This window comes from Dasypus novemcinctus, chromosome 10 (assembly GCF_030445035.2).
Source record: "Dasypus novemcinctus isolate mDasNov1 chromosome 10, mDasNov1.1.hap2, whole genome shotgun sequence".
In the NCBI taxonomy this organism is placed as follows: domain Eukaryota; kingdom Metazoa; phylum Chordata; class Mammalia; order Cingulata; family Dasypodidae; genus Dasypus; species Dasypus novemcinctus.
Genome location: NC_080682.1, coordinates 40,675,923 through 40,696,031, shown reverse-complemented (window position 1 = coordinate 40,696,031; position 20,109 = coordinate 40,675,923). Strand labels below are relative to the sequence as shown.

The 20,109-nt window shown below is 33.4% G+C and overlaps 2 pseudogenes; both read left to right on the top strand.

Moving 5' to 3' along the window:
* The first annotated feature begins 9,867 nt into the window (after nucleotides 1-9,867).
* LOC101429818 (putative olfactory receptor 4A4) lies at nucleotides 9,868-11,319 on the top strand (annotated as a pseudogene).
* Nucleotides 11,320-14,060: 2,741 nt separating this feature from the next.
* On the top strand, nucleotides 14,061-15,358 carry LOC101429382 (olfactory receptor 4A8-like; annotated as a pseudogene).
* Nucleotides 15,359-20,109: the final 4,751 nt, after the last annotated feature.

The following is a 20,109-nucleotide window of genomic DNA, read 5'->3' as shown; positions in this document are numbered from 1 at the left end:
AGGTCCACAGGATGGAGGAATAGAGTATGAATTAGAGTGGACTTACTGATATTCTATTCATGAACTATTGTGATTAGTAATTGAAGAAAATGTGGCATTGGTGTGGAGAAAGTGGCCATGGTGGCTGCTGGGGATAGGGAGTGGGAGGAAGAGATGTGATGTGGGGGCGTTTTCAGGACTTGGAGTTATCCTGGGTGGTGCTGCGGGGACAGTTAATGGACATTGTGTGTCCTCCCATGGCCCACTAGATGGACTGTGGGAGAGTGTGGACTATGGTGTGGACCATTGACCGTGAGGTGCAGCGGTGCTCAGAGATGTATTTACCAAGTGCAATGAATGTCTCATGATGATGGAGGAGGTTGTTGTTATGGGGGGAGGAGTGTGGGGAGGGGGGTGGGGGATATATAGGAACACCATATTTTTTGAGTGTAACATAAAAAATAAAGACAAAAAAAAATGCTATGAAGTTGCTGTGGGATTAAAAGGTGATTTGATTGAGAAATAATCCCACCATATAAAATCACTATGAGGAAAGAAGGAAATTTCAATGGACAGTGAATATTTTGTGTCAAAGACTATGCATATGGCATATAGATTCTTTAAGGAAAAGCCTGGGCAGTAAATTACTTATAAGTATAAAAATATCCAATTTTGATTAGCTTATTGACTATTTCGTTGTTCATCTATAATGTGCTTTCAGAATCAGGTGCTTAATCTTTTTAACACACAGATATTGAGGAAACAACTCTCTAAATTATAACTAATCAGGACAATGCCTGGATTGATGTTTTGACATTCTAAACAGATTATCCAGATGTTTCTGAAGCAGGTGATCTTTGCACACACTTTGAGCAATAATGCTATTGATTATGTTTACAATCAACCTATTAACTGATACACATGATTAAGGCATTTCCTAGGAAATATATTGTATAACATAATCTGTGAGAACAAAGAAACTCAATACTTCATAAATGGTGCAATGTAAGTTCAAACTTTACACTTATAAAACAAAAATAAAATATTCTGGGCAATAGAATGGCTTTGAATTTTTATTTTCTCTTTCTCTTCTTCTCTCATATCTGGTCTTATTCTCTCTTTTTATATCTCTATAGGAAAAGTCTGTCATTCATCCTTGCCATTATTTGGACTAATGCTCATTTTATTGTTATGTTAAATAGTCATTCACATTGACAGCTTTGTTTCACTGTTTTTGTTGGGTGAAGGAGATTTTATTCATCATATCCTGTAAATACATTATGGAGAAATGGGTGACAAGGTTTAGTATACTATAATGATTATGAGCAAAGTGTCTGCTTCAGACAGTTCTGAGTTTAAATAGAACTTTTGCCATTTATAATGTGGATTTCTGCAAAACATGATCTCTTTAAGTTTCCTTTAAAGATAATGACAGAGATATTATCAGAATCAAATCAGATATTCTTTGTAAAGCTCTTAATACTGGTAAATTTTCAATAAATATTTTAATCCTGGAATGTAAAATTATAATAAACCTCTCAATTGGTCCTGTTAGTATTGTTTGTTGTTTGTTTGTTTGTTTAGAAGAGACCAAAGTCCAAATGTCTTAACTGTAATTTGGATCATTGCCAGTCAATATTTTTCTTTAAAAATACAATTATATAATGCTTTCTATGTAGCAGGCACTGTTAAATTCACTTAAAATATTTTAAACAATTTAATTAGCTTAACAATTATTAGGTAGGTACAATCATTACAATTTTACAGATGAAGAAAATCACTTTCCCAGGTCTTAAAACTTTTAGTAATATAGGCCAGGGATCTTCAAGCCTGATATTGTTAGTAGTATTTCCAGAATTTGTTGCTGTGTGTTGTTTTTTAAACTACAGACCCCTTTTCCTAATGGAACACCTATTAATAATCTTAAGGTATTTTGAAAGATACTCCTGTCTTGAGTGAAGAAGGTAATGTCAATAACATAGCATCATTTGAGCTTTTAAAATATATAAAGTAAGATCACAGCCACAGGAATGGATTATGTTTAAGAACATGTTTTTCTGGGGTATATACATACCTTCAAACCACCACAGTCCACTCACCAAACCCCCCAAAAACATATTCTTTGCACATACAAAATACAAACATTCTATAGCAATATACCAAAAGCCTTAAATCCTTTCAAAATCAATGCTAAATACAAAGCCTCATCAAAATCAGTTATGAGTTTGATCTATCCTGGGATACAATTCCCCTCTCTCTGTTGACTTGTCAAATCTAGAAAACAAGTGATCTACTTCCAATATACAATGGAGAGACAGGTATAAGATAAATATTCCCATTCCATTAGGGAGAAATTGAAATTGGGTGCCATGATGAGACAAGCTAGTAAAATAGGGAATCAATAGATGGATCTGGAACCTGGCAAGGAGCCCATATGTACATCAGTACTCCCAAGATGGCTGCTGGAAGACTTTTGTGAGAAATCCTGTTCAAAACCTTCCAGAAGCCAGGAGAAACTGTTTGTACCCTCCAGGGGCCTTATCATTGGGCCCACCATTGATGGGTGGGGCAATCAATCAAAACAGCAAAACAGCTGGGACTCCTCCCCTGTCATTAGCAAAAGGGTAGAATAATTAATGGTTTAAAAAGCAGCTAGGAAATCAAACCATCCCTGTTCTTATCTTCTTTGCCCCCCTGTTTTGGTATTCTTCCTTGCCCCTTGCCTGGAACAATACACAAGTAAAATCTGGGCATTTTTAATCTGGAATGGGGAATTGTCATCTGTAAATCATCCCTCTTTATCATTTTTATCACTACCTGGGACCCTTAATATGTTATTTTCTACCATTTCTCATTTTTCCATTCCTCAGTAAATTACTGGCCTAACTCTTTTTTTCAATTAATTTCTATATCCATCAATTCTGTTTTATATTTACTATTTCTATTCTGCAAAATTCTGAGCTTATTTTCTTTTCTTTTCCAGTTTCTTTTAAAAAAATAATTACTTTGTAAATAAGATTTATTTAATTTATTTATTACACACACCCCCTAGTTGTTTGTGCTTGCTACTTGCTCTCTGTGTCCATTCATTGTGTGCTTTCTATGTCTGCTTGTCTTCTCTTTAGGAGACACTGGGATCTGAACCTGGGACCTCCCATTTGAGATAGAGGTACTCAATTGCTTGAGCCACCTCTGCTCCCCACTTTATTGTTTCTTTCATTGTGTTTCCTCTTTGTGTCTCTTTGTTGTGTCATCTTGTTGCATCAGCTTGCCATACCAGCCTGTTGTGTCAGCCTGCTACACCAACTCACTTTCTTGCTTGTCTTCTCCCAGAGACACAGGGAACTGAACCTGAGACTTCCCATGTGGTAGGTGGGAGAGCAATTGCTTGAGCCACATCTGCTTCCCTCTTTTCCAGTTTCTTAAGATCAAATTATAGTTCATTTAATTTCATCTTTCTTGTTATCTAATAATTGCATGTAAAGCTATAAACTTTCATCTAGGAATTCATTTAGGTAACACAATATGTTTTAATATATTTTGTGTTTATTATCTTACTCTTAAATATTTTCTAATTTTCTTTATCCCCTGGGTTATTTAGAACAATAATTAGAAAATTCTTAGTTACATTTTTGTTATCAGTCAATTTCTAGTTGAATTCCATTATTATTCAATATATATTCTATATGATATAAGTCCTTTGAAATGTATTGCAACCTGTTTTATGGCTGGACATATTGTCTATTTTACTCAATGTTCCATGCACACTTTGAGATAAATAAAATTATCCCATATCTTCTTTATCTTCTTCCCTCTCATTCCTCTATTTGTTTTATTGATATACCAAAAGTTTCCAGATGCGTATTACAATTATTCAATACTTTATTCTACTGTATATACCTTCTTCTTTGGGAATTATTTTATGATTTTTTCAGGCATATGATCAGATTTATTGCTGAGATTATAGAATTAGAATTTTTATTACAGTATTACTCATACAGTTTTCTAATAATTTCTTTTTTACTATACTGTTTTTTTTTAATTTTTGTTTATCTGAGCATTATTTATTTATTATTTTAATATAGTTTTTATTTTTTAAAGAAACAGACTGCATAAATATTACACAAAAAAATATAGGGGATTCCCACATGCCTTGCTCCCTAGCCCTCTCCCATTTTCCCATGCCAGCAATGTCCTTCATTAGTGTCGCACATTTGCACAATTGATGACCACGACTTGGAGCATGGCCACTAAGCAATGATTTTAGTTTACATTGTAGTTTACACTGTCTCCTGCACATTTTTTCAAGTTATTTCATACTGTACAATGGCCTATATCTGTCATTGAAATGTCATTCAAGATAATTCCCAAGTCCCAAAAATGTCCCCAACTACACCTATTTTTTCCTTTCCCTTCCCTCAGGAACTTCAGGGCCACTGCCTCCACAACCATAATTAAAGTTCTTCCATTGCTAAGATCACGAGTCTACAGTAGAACAACTGTAAGTCTACTCTAGCCCATCATCCATTCCCCAATCCTGAGGATTCTGCGATATGGTGATGCCACTTCAACTCTAATTGAGAGGGGGCTTAGGTTCCATGGGTCAGATGGATGGGACTTTCTTACTTGCTGTTGCAGACTCTCTCTGTTCCTTGAGATCATCATTGTCAGTCATCTTCTCTTTCTTAGTTGTCCTGAGTGAGTACAATGAACTGGAGAGTAGGTGTTGCAAGTTTTGTTGAGATTCAGCGTCCAACAGGCATATGGACAGCTTGAAGATTTAAGTCTCTTGGACATACAACTATCAACTCTTGTACTAACTATAGGTTTAAATAGAAGGGAAGCAGAGCCATGTGTAGGGAAAACACAACTGTGTCCAACTCTATTACACTGGGGAGTATAAATTTCAAAGTAGAACCGACTGGCTGGACACCAAACTCCTGAACTGTCTGCCCTGCCTATAGTGTCTGGATGTCTCCAGAGCCCTCAGGGACCCCACTATCTAATAATTTCTTAAAGTGAAATCCCAATGGGGGATTTAAAAATATGATATATTTTAATTTTGAAATATTTATTATTAAAATATTGTCAAGGAAAATGTGAAACAATTTAAATAAATTTTCTCACCATTTTATAATAAAATTGTTTGAAATTTTTCCTTTTGTAATTTTAAGCAAGACTTTTTAAATTGCAAATGAGACACACTTATGTGACTTTTGACAATAGGTATAAATTATAGTAGTACACAAAGAAATGAGAAAACTAAGCATTTATATACACAATAGAATTCTGTTGCTATCAAGACTAATGTGTCTTTTGGAGAATGGGGATATGCCATGGAATCATTCATGATACATCCTATATTCTAATTAAGATTATTTGGATCTGATAATAATGAAGAGCTGAAATAACTGTGACTTCAACAAGGTAGAATCATTTTTTGTTATTGTTGTTTGTTCATTTGTTTTTCGTCTTGTACAAGAGGTACTACAGAGGCTCTCTGAAGTTGGTTTCAAACATTTGGGGACACGGGTTCCTAATGCTCAGTGATGATTAGCTCAAGGCTTCTACTCTATGGTCTGCTCATGATTTTTATTTCCAGACAACTTTTCAGAATTCTAGAAAGCATAAAGGAAAAAGGCCTAAGGGAGAATGAATTCTACTTTCTACTTGGATCATCTCACTTCCTACATGTCCCTTGAAATGACTTAAATTGTATCTTATTGGCCACTCTAATTTTCAAAAGATATTGGGAAATGTAACTATGTAATATTGGACTCTTGCCTTCCCTGAAAATATGAGGTCAATTACTAAGATAAAATGCAAGAAAAATGTCAAGAAGACAACCAGAACTCTATAATATCTGCTAGTCTGGCTTCCTTTTCTTGATGTATATTTCCAAGTGAGGACATTTTCTTTCCCCCAACCAAAGGCAGTTCACTGAAACTTGGTGCAAAATGTAACAGTTGATATTACTTGCCTCAGAAATGTCTTTAGAGTGTGATAAAGACTTAGATTCATGGACTGCTCTAAGTTATTCCTGTAAATGTTTTGGATTTTCTTTTAATTTACAATACAGATTCTACTTATTTACCAGTCTGAAACTCTTTCTTATTGCTGGAGGGTAACACTAATATATCTGCATTTGATTCAAATTTTCAGTAACTTATTATTATAACCTATCATCATTCCTTGAAAGTGAATTTAAAGGTGATCTTTTAGAGCATAGTTAAAATTTACATACAAAATACGTTTGCCTATTTCAAAGGTCATGATTTCAAAATAACAATTTTTGCATATTTAATTTTTTTCCAGATTGAACTCTTCCTCTGTGATAAGGTGAGCTCAAAGCTCTTACGATTTTCTCCCCAGATTTCATGGACCTGTAAATTATGTTCTATATGGATGACTATTCTTATAGAATATCTGGAGATACAGAATCTACTCACAGAATTATGATCAAGTTTCCAGTGATTTTAATGAGAAGAATCACCGTTGGAGATGTACCAATTGGATGGCTCAAAAATATGTGCTGTAGTTCAAATGTACATACATTTCCACAGACATCTGACTTTACCACAGAATGTGTTTGTTTGAATATTTACATTACTGGTTTTTTAGGAACTGAAATAATGGAGTCAAAAAGCATGACAACATTTGGACATGAAGTTATTCTCCATCCTTCCACCAGCAAACCAAAGTTCAGCTATGCTGGGTGAAGTCAGGCCAGTAAATGAAAATCAAAATGTTGATTTAATATTTGCTATTTTACTATTTCACTTTTCAAACACAAACTATAATATGTTTATTTAGGTAAAAGCACAATTGTGAATTTTTTAACCTGATAATGTTGATTTAACTTCGGTTTGTTTTGGGAACAAATTCTGCTAACTTTGGGGATTTGAGGGCCTCTTACTTTACAATCAGGAATCAGACTTCTTTAAGTAAAACAGCATTCTTGATATTCACTGTGAAAATTCCTCCTTTAAGTGGTTAGGGCGTCCATCTATCACATGGGAGGTCCGAGGTTCAAACCCCGGGCCTCCTTGACCCATGTGGATCTGACCCTTGCACAGTGCTGATGCGTGCAAGGAGTGCCCTGCCATGCAGGGGTGTCCCCTGCGTATGGGAGCCCCATGAGCAAGGAGTGCACCCATAAGGAGAGCCGCCCAGTGCGAAAGAAAGTGCAGCCTGCCCAGGAATGGTGCCTCATACACGGAGAGCTGACACAACAAGATGATGCAACAAAAAGAAACACAGATTCCAGTGCCACTGACAACAACAGAAGTGGACAAAGAAGATGCAGCAAATGGACACAGAGAACAGACAACTGGGGTGGGGGGAGAGGGGGGGAAGGGGAGAGAAATAAATAAATAAATCTTTTTTAAAAAGTAACTGTTTTCTGAAACACTGAGATAAAACACACTTTCTGCAAACATAGAAAGAGTTGGTCACCTGAAACATTTCAAGTTCTAGTGATTGTGCCTGTGCTACCCTGCTCTCTCTGTCTATAGAGATATCATCAGTGCATGAAACTATTACTGTTTATTTCACAAAAGCCACCACAATACAGAAGTTGGATTGGATCTCATTATGCAGGTAAACCAGAAAGAGTATTTATATGTAATAATCTGAACTTGGCCTTACATTTTGCAAGAGTACCCAGATGGCGTTATTTTGCAAGTCATAGTTATCTAATAGTCCTCTTTAGTGAGTCAGATAATAAACATTATTAGGAATCCTTTGTAATTGACAAAATATTTGGGAATTGACTCAGTTCTGTAATTCTCTTTTTGATATTTTCATGTAATGATGATCTAGAGAAAATTTACCTTCTAAGAATACATCAGTATTCTTAGAAAGCTAATTTTACATTAATTATATGAATTATATTATAATAGGCTCTATTTATAAATCTCATCATAGAATCAATCAAAGTAAGCCCATTTCTCAGTCCATTAATAATCAGAGGATTATGTAGCATACATATAACTTAAATGAGTGACTTTCAAGATTCAAGACAGGCTATACTTATGTAAGGAAGCTGTTACTTCAATTCATAGGAGTGATGGTTTGAGTAAGAAGAGGACTGAAGTGGACCATTGAATTTAGCCAGGTGAAGATGTTTTTATAAAGTAAAATAAAGAATTGTAGTAATTACTTGACATAGATGTGGGGTCAAAGTATAGATATTTTAAATATGCTGACAGAATGATGGATTAGAGAGAGGAAAATTGTTGATATAAGAAGTGAAAGAGATAATTACAGGATCATGTTCTTAATAGGGATAAGAGCATGAGATCTAGTGCACAAGCAAAGAACTTGTTCATAGGTGGCAAGACAAACAATCCAGGTATTGTAAAGGCAGAATTTGTGAGGTCAGATATTGAAATAAATGTCGATATATACTTAAGGTAGTAATTACGTGTCATTAGTAGGGTTATTTTATGAGACAGTACAACTGGGATATATTGATAACATCTATGATACAGTTTTTTTTTGAAGTGTTTTATTTGATTTTTTTCTTGAATTGTCCCTTTCATCACTTTCATATACATCACCTCACCCTCCCAACCACCATCACAAGTGTAATCCATGTTTACAACCAAACATGTGTTCTTTATCCTTACATATTTTTCCCATGCTCATATAATCACACACAAACATTTATAAGCTGGTACATTCATGGCATTTTTATTTTTCTTTTAAAATAACATTATATTATACATAGTTTTATGCATATTTCTTTCTTACTGAAGAGTACCTTGTAGGACTGTTTCTAAAAGTACAAGCATAGCTGTAATGCATTCTTTGAAATGATAATATTGCATAATAGATGTTTTAATCTATTTAGCCATTTCAATATTGACTACAATTCACTTTAATTTTTGTTGTTTTTGTTAATGGCATTATACATAACACAGCATATACGTACTGGTGTTTTAAATTCTAAGCTATAGATTCTTATGAGTGTAGGTTTGGGGATGAAAGGTGTATGTATTTTTATTTTTATGCTAGATTGCATTTCAAAACTATAACAATATTTTTATTTTTACTAACAATATAAGATTTGTTTCTCTATATTTTTGCCAGTCATTGCTTTCACTACTTTTCAAGTTTGTTAGTCTGAAAATGCGATATGATTTTTTTTTCTTTTGCATTTTGTTATTTTGATTCGTTTCAGTACCCCATCATGTTTGTTGGGCATTTGGTTAAACTCATTTTAATTGCTTAGCTATATACTTTGTCTTATTTTACTTTGTTTTTCTTTTACTTGCTAACTAGTTAGAACACTTTGTTTATTTTAGATATTAACACTGTCCTCTGAAATATAAATCTTTTCTCCCAACTGCTTTGTTTATTCACTTGGTTTATGGTATGTTTTAATAAAATCATTGAAAATCTTGAAATTGTCAAATATATGTATTTGAATTTTAAATTTTTAAAGGATTCTTCCACAGCTAGAATGAAGGAAGGCATCTCCTTTTTAACTTGACAGGAAATATAAAGCAAGCATTGTTTTATTTTTATATTAACTCTTAAATAATCTTTATTTTATTTTTGCATATGGTATTATCTGTATGTATAATTTTATTTTATTTTAGATGGAAAATGAGTTTTAGCAAGCCCATTTATTTAATAATCTGTCAATTTCCCACATATGTGTCTAATTATGTATGTGTAAGTGTCATGTATGTGTCTATTAGTCTATAAAATTACTGATGATAGGTATCATTTTTTTATATCAAACAGTGCTGGAATATAATAAACGATATTTACTACTTGAATAAACAAATTACCTTAAAATTGTATGGAGTCACTAGTCATAATTATATTTTTAGTTAAATTTGTCCCTGCCTTGTGGAATATGGATACACAGAATGACGTATGGAACAAAGAAACAATGTGACTGAGTTTGTCCTGTTGGTGCTAACTCAGAACTTCCAGGGTCAGAAAATATTATTTATTGTGTTCTTGTTCATCTACATTGTGACAATAGTGGGTGTTTTAGTCTGCCAAAGGGGTGCTGATGCAAAATACCAGAAATTGGTTGGTTTTTATAAAGGGTAATTATTTGGGGTGGGAGCTTACAGATACCAGGCCATAAAGCATAAGTTACTTCCCTCACCAAAGTCTATTTGGAGCAAGATGGCTGCCAATGTCTGTGAAGGTTCAGGCTTCTTGGGTTTCTATGTTCCCAGTGATTGCTTTCCCGAGGTTCAAGATTCCTTTCTTCCTGGGGCTGGCTTCTCTATCCTTTGTGAGCTTACTTCCCAGGTCTTTAGCATCAAACTCCAACATCAAAATTCCAACATCAGAAATCTCTCAAATCTGTCCTTTGCCATGCCTTTTATCTGTGAATCCTCACCCACCAAGGAGCAGGGAGTCAACGCCCTAATGATGTGCCCTAATCAAATCCCTAATCATGACTTATCATGTCCAGGTACAGATCAGAATACAAGCATAATCCAATATCTATTTTTGGAATTCATAACCATATCAAACTGCTACAGTGGACAACCTACTCATTGTTGTGACTGTAGCGGTCAGCTCAACACTCAATGCTCCCATGGCTACTTATCATTCATAGATGCTGTTTATTCTGTAACAGTTACCCCAAATATAATTATAGACTTATTCCATGAGAAGAAAACCATTTCCTTCCAAACTTGTATGACCCAGCTTTTATATGGACATTTATTTGGTTGTGCTGAGATTTTACTTCTGGTGGTAATGGCCTATGACCACTATGTGACCATCTGCAAACCTCTGTATTATATGAAAACCATGACCCAATGGACATATGTTTTACTGCTCCTGTTGGCTTGGGTTGGAGGTTTTGTACATGCTGTAGTTAAGCTTCTCTTGGTTTATGACCTTCCCTTCTGTGGTCCTAATGCCATCAACCACTTCATCTGTGGCATGTCCTCACTATTAAAACTTGCCTGCACTGACACCTACATCATTGGTCTCACCATGGTTGCCAATGATGGGGAAACCTGTATAGTTATCTTCATGCTTTTACTTATCTCCTATGGGTCATTCTGCACTCCCTGAAGAAACTTTGTCAAGAAGGGAGGCTCAAAGTCTTATCCACCTGTGGTTCCCACATCACTGTAGTGGTCCTATTCTTTGTCCCCTGCATTTTTATGCATGTGACATCCCCTTCCACCTCACCCATGAATAAATCCTTGACTGTCTTTTACACTGTTATTACCCCTATGTTGAACCCCTTAATCTATACCCTGAGGAATGTGGAGATTGAAGAATGCTGTGAAGAAGTTCTGGACCAGAAAAAAGAATGAGATGGCAGAGAAATGTATCACCTATTTTCAATGAAGGGTTGCTCTTTAAGGAAATCCATGTGTGATTATATAACTTTCACAACTTTTTCTTCAGGTTTAAGATATTGTGCATGATGTGAAACATGGATTATATGTGAATACTTCCAGTGATCAGTTTTGTCCAAAATATATTTTTGATATTTTCAAGATTTCTTAGGGAAAAAAAAGTTCATTTTTTATGTGAAATTGCTCTGCACATTTATGTTTTAAATAATGAGTTGTGTTATAATTAATACCGTAAATTTATTTTAGTTAATAGAAGATGTTCTCATACCTTTTTCAGAAGTAATAGTGATCATTACAGATTTTGGAAAACATAAAAATTTTTTACAAGTAATTAATGTAACAGACCAATAGAAGATTCATTTTGTTGAAATATAATATTGATGATTAATAAAAGTAGGGACACTAGATCCTGCAGAAAATAAGGAGTGAAAAATGATAATAAAAAATGGATGTAGCCTACATTACACCCTTACCTTCTTCAACAGGAGTGCCTTTTTGGTCTGTAGCATCAACAGGGGCTGAATTCCTGAATCAACTAGAAGCAATATGTGAATGACACATATATAATGGTCATCATGGCTGGCTTCTAAAGAAAGATCAAAATTCATCTGCACATGTACTCCCTCACACCAAATTTTTGTGACTGTATAAGCCAGCTTATTTTTGAGGTTTAGCAATTCTGTGTTTTCCTCAACAGGAAGTGGGATTTTATCATTTTTCTCTGTTGTTTAAGTTTGTCCTTAACTATCAGAACTAGGGACTGCAGTATTTTTTTTCCCCTCTCTTTTGGATTTTCTTTTCTTTTCTAGGATGTGCTTTGGTTTATTTGCTGTGGTTGCATAAGAAATTTTCTGGGTTGTCCCAGGAATCCTCAGGTGGTTGGGCTTCCAGCCCTTCCTCACTAAAAGAAATTTTACTGAAGAATTTTTAAAAAATAATAATAGTTTTGCTTGATTACCTTAATATTCTTATTATATATGGGTACTTATTTCTTTATAAAATTTCCCTTTTTCTAGATTTGAGCTTTCTTTCATTTTCTGATTTTTAGCTCTACTTCTGATGTCTGGACCTATTATTTTCTATATTTCTGCTTCCTTCTAATCAACACACCTCCCATCACAGAAAAAGATTACTACTCATATATAATAAAACAGATAATCCCTAAGACGTACAATTTTATCCTATGTCCAAAAACTGGTTCTTGATTTATAGGCATAAACTTATTTTTATCCTGCATCATGTCTACAGTTCTTACCAAATTGCTAAAGATCCGTATGATATCTTCTGATTCAATATTCATAGTGAAGCATTAAAGAAAAAATAACAACAGGCAGTATTCTAGGCAATTCGTGTGTAATAAAACAAGTTTAAGAGGATTAGTATTCTTATTTTACAAATGATGAAACTGAGTTGCAGTGAGTTCTATTAATTTGCCCAAGATCACATAGTTAGTGGCGAAGTTGGGATTCCAGCACAGGTAGTATGATTCAGAGTCTACATTATTCATCACTGGCCATTCTCTTCCTCCAGGGATGTTTTGTGTCTTACACAAGAAATGAGGGCCTTGTAATTATCAAATTCACTTGCCACTGACTAGCAGTGGTAAGCTTGGAAATTATTGTCTGTTTATAAATATAAGAAAACCTTAAAAAATAGTATAACAGAATAAATTGAAGCTGCACTGATAGTATAGAAAGTTGGACTAGAAAAGATTCTGATTATCTAGCTCAAGCTTTTTATGTTTCAATGAAAACACAGACTTGTAATTAAATTTAGAAAATGACTGAACTCCATGATTTCTTATACTGAGCTTGAACATTTCCCTGCTGCATTTTGAATATAGATTTGAACATCCATTTTAAGCACTCTCCATGCCTAAGAAGCATTGTAAATATAAACGTCCAATTTTCCTCTCTCTCTCTTCACTACCTGTTATCTTACCCCTTACCACATAGAACATCACAAGTGTTTTGAAAAAATACTAGCTATTAATGTATTAGCTAGTTGACAATAGTTATGAGTCAGTTAGGTTCAGACAGATGTACTGAAAGTCTTGATCTGTACTACACGATTTTGTAATTATTTGGGACATTTCAAAGTGCAGCTTCTTGAAATTTAGTAAATTTATGAAAATTTAATGATCTTTGAGACATGAAGGACTGAACATCTAATAGTGGAATATCATAGCATTGAACAAGATTTCCAGAAAAGGCATTATTTTTGGTGTATTGCAAAGGTATTCAACACAGATGTCATCAAAGGACTGACTCTATGCCAATTTGTTTCTTTAGAGTTTAACTTCACAACAATGAGAGCAAGTTTCTTGATAGCAGAAACTTTTCCTGTTCATCATTGCTTACTTCTGTGCCAAGAGCTGGCATGTTTTAAATAAGGTATTATTAAATGTATGGACATCTTTGGGGCTTTTGACTACTTTTCTATATGGAAGATCCACTAAGACTTTGAGATGGAACCTCTTCCTTATAGGTCCAAGCAAGTCATTTGAGTGGAAATAGAATCGTTAAAGGAAAATATATACAGCTTTTTGGAAGATGAGCTCAATAAATTTGTATGTAATATTAATATTTATTATGTGTAAGCCACGGCAGAATATGCAGTGGAGATTTGCTTAATGACATAATGAATGTATTTGGAGTCATGTTTGCAATTTCATTACAGATCCTGTTCTCCCAAGCTCTCATTTCTCTAACAGGTCTTATAGAAAGGTAAATGGAGCAAAGTTACAATGTAATAGAATTTGTACTTCTGGGCCTTACTCAGAATTTCGAGAGGCAAAAAGCATTATTTGCCATGTTTTTACTCATCTCCATGGTGACTATGGTTGGCAATCTGCTAATTGTGGTGACTGATATTGCCAGCTCCTTGCTGGACACACCCATGTACTTCTTCCTTGCCTACCTTTCACTCATGGATGCTGCTTATTTCACTGCAATTTCCCCCCAAAAGATTTCAGACTTCCTCTGTGACAAGAAAACTATTCCCTTCCCAGCATGTACGAGCCAGCTTTATTTTTGTATTTTTTTAAGATACATAGATTACAAAAAATTTTACATTAAAAAATATTAGAGGTTCCCATATACCCCCCATCCCACCCCCCTCTCCTCCCACATCAACAGCTCCTTTCATCATGTGCCACATTGATTTCATTTGGTGAACATATTTTGGAGCACTGCTGCACTGCATGGATTATAATTTACATTGTAGTCTACACTCTCCCCCAGTACTTTCAGTGGGTTATGGCAGGATATATAACATCCATCATCTGTCTCTGCAATATCATTTAGGACAACTCCAAGTCCCAAAAATGCCCCCATATCACATCTCTTCTTCCCTCTCCCTGCCCTCAGCAATTGTGACTAGTAATGGAAGAAACTGTAGCATTGATGTGGAGAAAGTGACCATGGGCCAGCTTTTTATAGAACAAGTTATTTGGTGTTGGGAAGGTCTTCCTGCTGGTGGCAATGGCCTATGAAAATTACATGGCCATCTGTTAGCCGCTGCATTAGTTGACCATCATGAATAGAAAAATCTGCATCTTGCTGCTGCTGGTGGCCTGGATTAGAGGTTTTGGCATTTGTGGTTCAACTTCTCTGTGTACAGCCCTCCTGAGTCTCCAGTGTCATCGATCATTTCATCTGTGACATGTACCCATTATTGGAACTTGCCTGCACTGACACGTACTTCATAGGCCTCACAGTGATTGCCAATGGTGGTGCAATCTGCAAGGTCATTTATCATTCTATTCAACTCCTATAGGGTCATCCTAAACTCCCTATAATCTCACAGTCAGGAAGGCAGGTTCAAAACCTTATCTACCTGCAGCTCCCCCATTGCAGTGGTGTCCTTTATTTTGTCCCCTGTATTTTCATGTATGTTAAACCTATTCCTGACTTTCCCATAGATAAGTCTGCGAATGTTTTTTTACCTATATCACTCCCACGTTGAATCTTTTAACATACATCCTGAGAAATTCTGAGATGAAAAATGCTATGGGAAAACTGGTATAAAAAATTAACTATAGGTACAATAAGAATGTGTCACCCACACGAATACATTTGATGCTAATTCTAAATAAACAGGCAGAAAATTCTCACATTGGCTGATTTAGTCAATTCAGTGGATTCTCTGAGGTTACGTCTCTTTATTCATGCAAAGGCTTCAAAAAGTAGAATAAAGTATTCTTTGAGGTAAGAATGAATCTAATAGGGATATGCTGGTGGCTGAATAAAAGGCATAGGTATTTGCCCTTTTAAAAATTTAACTAAGCTCACAATGTACCTTTCTTTTTCTCAGTTTGAAATGGGGTTTAGAAGAAAGTACTTTTTCTTTTGAAAATATTAAAACAATTTATTTTAAAAATTTAATACCATCCCAAATGAGAGCACAATTTGGCTAACAAGACAAATTTCTGAGATCGCGTTTTTGCTTGTTGGTTTTGTATCTTTGTTCTGTTAACACAAGAACTTTCCTTAAGGGAATTATGAGTTTTTTATTTAAGATTACTTCTGTTCCTCAGCTCAGTGTCTATGCACAAACATTTTAGGGTATTTTGTTGGAAAATAATATTGTGCTAAATGCAATGTGTTTGATGATGAAAACAGTTTCTAGATCTTTATTAAGGGAGAGATCATTTACTTTGGACTTGAATATCTTACTAATCCATGTTGTAAGCATACTTTTATTTTTTTCCTCACTAGGTGCTATAGGAAATTTTTTGGCATCCTTAAAAGAATAGGAAGAGCTTTTGCTTGCATCTCCATGATGTTGAAAATATGAATAAAGAAATGTGTTACTTTGCATAAGCAGTATGTTTCCTTAAATTTGCATTGAACTTAATTTTGACATCTAGAAATAGTAATATATGTTTGATAAAAAATTTTGGTTTTCAATTTTATTTTAAAAAAACAAACATTTTTCTTGGTATCCTGGAACATCCCCAAACCAGTAAGTTGAGAGAATTATTTTTCAGTGTAATATCATCTCTACTTAGCAACAGTTTACTTTTCTAACTAAAGAAAAAAAACTGATTTTATTACTTCTCTTATTTTTATACATTATTATTACTTTCATGCATATTGAATAATATACAGTTTATTCATACATTTTCACAACCTCTTACCTAGAATATTATCAATATCACCAAAACTTCCTGTGTGCATCCTCAGATGCCATTCCTCTGCCTGTCCTCAGAAATAATCCCAATCCTGAAATTTTTGTGAACCAAAATTAAAAGTAATTTGCATATACTTTAGTCACTAAAGTATATTTTTTAGATTTTCTTATGTCTTGCCTTTATTAAAATTATATTTTGCAATGCTTGGTTTTCTATATCTTATTTTTATCACTCAGTGTTAACTTTCTATGATTTGATCATGTGAATGCATGTCACTTTGGCCCAATCAATTCCACTGCTGCATATTATTCCATTATTAATATATCACAGGCTATGCTTCTGTTCTATATCACTGGTCATTGGGATATTTTTAGTCTTAGATATTGTAAACACCACTACTTTGGACACCCTGAAAAAATTTTTGTTTTATGTAGGGTGCTTACATGCTCACTTTTACAGATGGTTGCGTTTTTCCCTTAAATATTATCAGTTACACAACTAAAAGCAGTATACTTTTGTACTCTATATCCTTGCCAAAACTTGTCAAATTTTTGGTATTTTTGCTAATCTTAAAGTGTGATTTAATTGTGATTTTATTTTGCATTCTTTATTGCTCTTGAAGTTAACTGTGTTTTCATGTTTAGTGGACATCAATGAAACGTATTTTCATATTTTTTGCCAATTTTTCTACTGGGTTGATTTTTTTTCTATTATTTTTAACTGTTGGATATTTTTAGGTACCCTTGTAATAATTCTTTTTTGTTTATATGTATTGTAAAAATATTTTCCAAGTTTGATGTTTTTCCATTTACATCTTATAATTTTATTTAATGATTAAGAACTTTTTAATGCCATTAGATTTCTCAGTCTTAATGTATATAGTTAACATTTGTTTGTCTTAATTAAATCTTTTTGTAATCTAGGTCTAGGAAAATATTCTATATTATCTTCTAAAGATTTCAATTCATTTCATTTTTTTTTTAATTTTCAATTTTAATCCATTGAATGTAGATTTTTGGGTACACTCTGAGGTAAACCTCTTATTTCATTTTTCCCAATGTAGACAACTAGTTGTCTAAAAATTATTTATTGAATAGTCCATTGTTTCCATATGTCATATATGGAGTTTTCATTTATGTCTGAATCTCATTCTGCTTTAACTCTTTTGGTCAACTAATCAAGTGTTTTAACCCTATGTTCATTTCTATAACAATATGTATAATAAATTTTTTATGTCTGACAAGAAAATTACTCCCCCAACTTTATTATTCTGTTGAAAAGATTTGGTGATCTTGAACCTTTGCTTCTCCACATGCATTTTAGATTTACGTTGTCACATTAAAAAAAAAAAGAAGCTGTCGGGATTTGAATTCAAATTGCACTGATTCTATCTATACATTTTGTAAGAATTGGCATCTTTATTGTATTTAATCTTCCTACCCATGAATGCAACATATCTCTCCATTCATTTAATGCTTTTAATGCTTTGAAAAGTTCATAGAATGTTTTTCCATATTTTTAGTAAATTTCTTCCTAGATATTTTAATTTTTATTTTGCTTACACACAGCTTTTCTGAACATAGATTTTACCAATATTTGTAAGATTTGCCTTAAGGAAGCAAAATTATATCGTACTTTAAATCAGCAATTTGTATGTATTTTCTTATTAGTATAATATTTTGTCATTTGTACTTTTACATAATACTTTTTCATATACTTTACCTAATTTCATTGACATGTTAAAAATCTTTATATTGATTTTAAAGAGGTTTCATATATTGTAATGCAAAAGAAAACTTTTTCTTTGATAATATTTTATGGTGTAAAGGGGTATACATTTTATTTTATTTCAGCATTGCTTTATTATCAATCATATCCCTTTATGTTTCTGCCTTTCTTACTTCAAGAGTATAAGATAATCCAAAATATTTTATTTTAATTAATTTATGTATTTTTAAATATGTTTAAAGCTCTGTGTATACATATATACATGTTTGTGTGGGGGAGGTTTTAGAGAAATTCCTGCCCTTCATTAATCTTAGTAAAACAGTATTTTCTGTTTCAAACAATTCTTTCCAACATTAGCATCTTAATTATATGAGAAGATTATGGAAATATACTAGGAATCTGACTGGAAATGTAATAAATGTATAACTAAGTTTGGAAAGAATTTATATCTTCACTATATTGAACCATTCTATTTGTTAACATGAATGTTCTTTCTCTTTAGTTCTTTTAACTTTTTCAATAAGCATTTTGTTTTATTTTGCTTTGTTTTATCACATAGATCTTTCACATTTACCTTGAATTTATTTCCACATATTTTGTAATTTGATTACATTAATGGAAGATGTCCTTTCCACATTGTATCATTAAATAATCATGGCTAGTATTCAAGAAAATTATTAATACATGTAAATCGGCTAAGTTTTGATTTCAGCCATTTTACTGAACCCCCTTAATTAATATGATAACTTTTCAGTTGACTCTTTCAATTTGCCAAGTAGAAAAACATATCATCTTTAGTAAGGAATATGTTCTTTTTCCAATATTTCATATTTCATTTTTTCTTATTATGTTATTGTATTACCTAGGTTTTCAGAAAAATGTGAGATAATAATTGTGGTTAGGGGAAACCTTGATTCTTGATTTCAATGGTGATGCCTATGGTTCCCCCATTTTAAAAAATGTGTTGAATAAAAATTGTCATCCTCACTGTCAGTGACCTGATAGAAGCAGATAACTCTCTTCAAAAGAGCAACTGAAAACTGTTTATAAAGAGCTCTACAAGATTAAGGAAATTAAAAATTGGAGAAGTACCCAAAGACTAGCAATAATGGTAAATCATTATAATCCACAGGTCACAGGGCACAAAGGGAGAAGATGTTGTTTTTCAGAATATGCTAATAGCTGTAGCTGAATATGAGGGAGTCACTTGAAAAAAGCTGTGGTATAGTTGGAGAACAAAGCCATTTCCAAACCTGCTTCCTGAAGGAGGGTTCGAGGAGAATAAATATTTGATGTCCTTTCTTTTCACTCTCTGATATTCTGTTATTTACTCCCATTGACGTAACGGAAGCAACACAGAGGACAAGTTTTCTTGGTTAATGCAGTTTGTAAGGGTCAGTTTTCTAGTGTTCAGAATAGGGTAGAACATATTTGAGCAAACATATTATGCCTACATACTTTTTAAAAGTTTGCCTTTTTTACTTTCATCATGAACTTTTGACTTTTGTCTAAGGTCCAAAACTCTGCCCCAATACGGGAAACATACAATGTATCCTCAGGTTCAAAATTTCATTTGATTTCAACTTAAATATACTCCCAACTCAAATCTAAATTTATATATGACTATCATTGCTCTTCAAATGAAGTAGCAGGAGAAAGAAAAGAGAAAGGAGTAAATAAATGATGACATAATATAAAATATCTGCTGATACCAAGCTTCTAAATTTGGATAGGACTATCAACTGAGAAATAACAGGAAAATCTAAAAAACAATAAAGGCATTTATTTCGGGTCTTAAAATTACAATTTGGGGAGCACAGACTCAGATAACAATTCAAATCATCTCCCATCATGGCACTTCAAGGCAAACATTTTTATTTTTATTTTATTTTTATTTTTTATTCATTTTTTAAAAAA